This window comes from Octopus bimaculoides, chromosome 8, assembly GCF_001194135.2.
Source record: "Octopus bimaculoides isolate UCB-OBI-ISO-001 chromosome 8, ASM119413v2, whole genome shotgun sequence".
NCBI lineage: Eukaryota > Metazoa > Mollusca > Cephalopoda > Octopoda > Octopodidae > Octopus > Octopus bimaculoides.
The window spans coordinates 45279140-45284460 of record NC_068988.1 but is presented as its reverse complement, the minus strand read 5'-3'; the positions used below and the strand labels follow the sequence as shown (position 1 = coordinate 45284460).

The 5321-nt window shown below is 33.0% G+C and overlaps 1 non-coding gene across 1 annotated transcript; it reads left to right on the top strand.

Moving 5' to 3' along the window:
* Positions 1–2032: 2032 nt before the first annotated feature.
* LOC128248637 (U6atac minor spliceosomal RNA) lies at positions 2033–2143 on the top strand. Its single transcript, XR_008264812.1, has one exon. It is a non-coding gene; the product is annotated as a U6atac minor spliceosomal RNA (small nuclear RNA).
* The last annotated feature ends 3178 nt before the right edge of the window (positions 2144–5321 follow it).

Below are 5321 nucleotides of genomic sequence, written 5' to 3'. Positions count from 1 at the left end.
ATATATATATATATATATATATATATATAAATATATAAATGCATACACATACACACTCATACGCATATATATACTCACATATATATATATGCCCATGCGTATATAAATTACACATGAACAACTTTTGCATATATGTGTAAAATCATATGGTGCCTTTAAATGTATTTATTCTAGTATATGCACACATTTATGTGTAAATACATGAATGAATATATATGCCAGATTTTATACACTTTTATTTAAACATACATTCATGCATGTGAATGTGTGTGTATGTGTGTGTGTATAAAACCATACACACATATCTAAGTTAATTATGCATATATGCAATGAGCATATCTATCTATCTATCTATCTATATATATATATATATATATATATATATATATATAGAGAGAGAGAGAGAGAGAGATAGATAGATAGATAGATAGATAGATAGATAGATAGATAGATAGATATGTATGTATATACATATATATATATATATATATATACATATATATATATATATATGTACATATATATACATATACATATATTTATATATATAAATATGTATGTATGTATGTATGTGTGCATATATGTTTGTGTGTATGGATGATTTTATATAACGCTGTGTACATATTGTTGAATCTGAAAACGTGTATATATACAAATATTGTATACAAAGACGTGTACAAGCTAATATATAATTCACATTTGTGTTTTGAATAAATATGCTTCAGTATATGATTTTTTTTCTTCCTATTATTATATGATGTGTGTGTATATATATGTGAATAAACTGATATGCTTAGGTGCATTATGTGTAAATTTAACTGTCAACTATAGTGTACCCATAATAATGGTATGCCCATACACCCTTCTAAATGACCCCTAATACACTCAGTAGACCAACGAAGGGCAAGACAAGTCAGTGACACAGCTGAGATTTGCATCCCATTATATGGGTTATGAAGCAAAGCAACAGACAATTTGTCTCACTAGCTGCTGCTGCTGCTGCTGCTACTGCTGCTACTGCTGCTGCTGCTGTTATTGCTGTTATTGTTACTACTATTGTTGTTGTAGTTGTTCTTGATTATGTGCTTTTGTTCTTATTGATGTTGATGTAACAACTGCTGCTGCTCCTCTAAATGACTCTCTTAATGTTGCTGTGGTTGCTCCTTTGCTAATAAATCATGAAGTTTTTTTTTTCTTTTGCTAGAAAAGATATAGAGAATTTATCATCCACCACCCACGCCCCACCACCGTCACCACCACCACTAACCATCACCATCCCTATTATTATCATAAATATCATCATCATCATCAACAAACTATCGTCATTACCGTCATTGTCATTGTTGCCAGCCATCATGCTCATCATCGTCATCATCGTCATCATTGTCATCATCGGTGACATCCACCTCATCATAACCATTATAGTCATCATTATCAACATCATCATCATTGCCTCCATTGTTGTCATCGTCATCATCATCATCATCATTACCATCATCAATAACAAGAACATCAATACTATCCATTTCCTCTAAAAATCATCCATGACTACAGATCGATAAAGCTATTCTGTAGTTGTCTGAGCAGCTTCAAATATTGTAATCAAATCTCTGTCAATGTATTTTACAACCATTTCTAAAATATTGGCCACAGATTCAGCAAGGGCTCCAAGCTAAGGACAACATAGACATCAATCAATCCAATCTTTGGGAAATTTATCACTGGACACTCAGACTTACAACTGATATGATTATGGCCATACAGTGAAGTACAGAGTCTAAACAGCACCAACAGAAATAGCAATTAATGTGCTAAAGAAGGAACATTTATGTAGTCACTTTACCAGCTAGAAACAGTAGCTATGATCTTCCTTAAATCACACCCTACCATCTTGAAAATGGAAGGACCCAATAGATACCATAGTTCTAGATATAGAATATATCTGAAATAAAAGATAGATTGGTCAAGAGTTGAATATCTTTGAATATATGTTGATTCAGTTTAGTATGACCTAACAAAAAAATATGACACGAAAATGCAAAAAAGGAGAGATGGTTAGTTAACTTGACAAGGACAGAAGAGATCAATCGATCTTTCTAACACAAATGGGCATTGTTCTCTACTTTAGAGCAACCTGTTTTTTAATATGTGCAGGAGTGGCTGTGTGGTAAGTAGCTTGCTTACCAATCACCTGGTTCTGGGTTCAGTCCCACTGCATGGCATCTTGGGTAAGTGTCTTCTACTATAGCCTCGGGCCGACCAAAGCCTTGTGAGTGAATTTGGTAGACAGAAGCTGAAAGAAGCCTGTCGTATATATGTATATATGTGTGTGTGTGTGTTTGTGCATCTGTGTTTGTCTCCCCTAGCATTGCTTGACAACCGATGCTGGTGTGTTTATGTCCCCGTCACTTAGCGATTCGGCAAAAGAGACCAATAGAATAAGTACTAGGCTTACAAAGAATAAGTCCCGGGGTCGATTTGCTCGACTAAAGGCGGTGCTCCAGCATGGCCATAGTCAAATGACTGAAACAAGTAAAAGAGTCAAGAGTAAAGAGAGAGTATCTCACTCAACATTTATGCATTAAATAATCTCTCTCTCACTTCTTTGAGTTTACTATCTTTGTTGAAGCAGCAGATCCCTAAAAGTTTTCCACTCTCTTCCTACTTATACATATGGAACACTCCCACTACAAATGAAAATCACCAACTAGAAATCAGGAGACTACTAAACATTTGAAGTACTTTGTTACAGGGATGATTTTCTAACTAATCCAGGGCATCTCTTCCATAAGAATTTCTTTTCTGTTAACCTGTTTATGATCCTACTGCATCTGTAAGACAACCAAAGTTTACATAGAGTACACACAATAGAATTTCTACCTACACCTTTTTTGCAAACCACATCTACCTTCTTCCTAGATGGCAGCATAGTTCTGCATTCCTTCAAGTCTGTTGTCTTTGTTAGTTTTACCTTTAAACCCCTTGAATCGAAGCACTGCATCAAAGTTGGAACTCTTTCCTCCCATTCTTTGATTGATTCAGCATATAGTTGTCATCCCCTAGTAACAGCAGTTTTGATATCTTTTATTATAATGAGCGGAATTATAATAAACAGGAGACAGAAAGAACTGAGCCCTTGGTTCTTAGGGTCTTCTTCACTGGAGATGACTCTTTCATATATTATCTATTTGACTAAGTGAATGTTCTGCTTAGCTTGTAATTTTTAACATTCCAGCAACCACTTCTAATGGTCCAGCTGCTTTCTTTTTTCATGTCCATGATAACCCTTTTTGATCATACAGCTGTCATCCTCAGCTACTGTGTGCTCCATTGGGTCATCTTGGATTAGCCCCCTCCCTCTCACCACACTCTCCCCATTCTACAAACTTCCATTGTAACATTTCTATGTGCCTTACCTCTTGTTCTCAGTGAAGCTATGTAGCTACATACATCATTCTCCATTCTGCTTTTCACCAATGATTTTGATGTTCTAACTCATGCTGATATACAACTTTGCAAACTGGAATACTTCACACAGCTATTCATGTCATTGGAGAACATACACACTTTAACTAGCACTTTATAAATATTACACACACCCAAATACACATACTAATATGTGTATGAATGTGTGTGTGTGTAGTATTAATAATGTTAAGGAGAACAGAGATTTTTCACATCCATAATTCTATTTAATAGTTAGGATGCTGCAAATAGCTGTAAAAATAAAATTATGGATAAGAAAAACCATTGTTCTCCTTATCATTATTACTTACTCTATGGAAATCATGTAGTCCTGAATAGGACACTCAGATTTACCAAGTGAGAAAAGTAACCTGAGACTAGTAACTTATTGTTAACTCAGGTATCACAAAAGGACTATTGTGGTTAATCAGCATCTGAAACCGAATTAAGAGGAAATACGGTAGCTACCAGGATAATATATCCCTTTAAACTCATTTTTGGATATATATTTATGCTTACACACACACACACACACACACACAGACACACACATATATATATATATATATATAGTAGCAGTTTAAAATATATGAAACCCTCTAAAACAGTATCATTGTGACTTCAGAGTTTCACCAAAGTAGGCTCCTCAGGAGGTATTGAAATAAAAGAGGTTGTTATACATAAAAGTAAGGTGTATGTGTAAGTGTGATAGATTACTTAAAAAGGTAAAGTGAAGTAATTGATGGAATAAAATTATATTCAATTGCAAAGACTTGACTAAGGATATATAATAAAACAGAGACAAGTATAGGAAATAAGCTGGATTAAACAATGTGAGTGGAGATGCATAAAGTGTTGAAACATTTGTGATAATATGAGTTCCACCAATGCTAACAATTGTAAAATACAGAATTAAAACTGAAGTCCTTCAATATCTAAATTTTGTGGGAAATTCTAGTTGCTATTGGTAATGGACACACATAAAAACTAAAGAATAATAATTAGAACAAGTTATTAGATCAGCTTTTTTAGTATGGCTACAGAAGAACTTAACTGTATTTGCTTAATTTAATTTCATTTTAGTTATGTATATAAACAAATAATAATTGTTGTTGTTGTTAGAGTGTATTATGATTGAAATTTAATGTGCTTATAAAGGTTTTTATATAATTTTTTGCTGTATTGTAGTATACCTGGTATCTATTTCAAATGAGAAAATTAATGAAAACAGAGAAGAATATGTTACAATTAAGCCATTACGTGTGTTTTATTACAAGAGCATTAGGATTTAAAATAACTAGGGATTAAAAGCAAGAATTCCTAATTACGTTTGTATTGAGCAAGTTACTTAAAAGTTTTGGATGGAAAATTCTGGGGTTGGGATTAATTACAGAAACTGATTGGAAGATGTTTATATATTAATGAAGGAATTGGAAGGATATCTTAATGAAATAGAGAAGTCTGATTAATAGTTATTATGCAGTGAGCTTGGCTATGTAGTAAATGCATATATTTATTTCTAAAGATCTACAATGGAAATGGGATATTGCTAAATTAGGCTAAAAATTAGATTTTCTTTTACAACCTACGCTTTGGGGAATAGTCATTCTACTAACTAGATAATGGAAAGATAATGGAAAAATACTCAGTTACCATTAGTTTTAATGATAACTAGCAAAGGAAGATTTAGCTAACCGTATCATATTATTAGAGCGTGGGTTAGAATTACTGAAAATGGGATTTATATTGAAGAAATAACTATTAAATTTACAATAGTAAGAGAAAGTAAAATGCCCATTGGAAGCTAAGTAGAATTGGTAATAATAAGGGATCTGTGTTGACTAGATTTAAAAGAA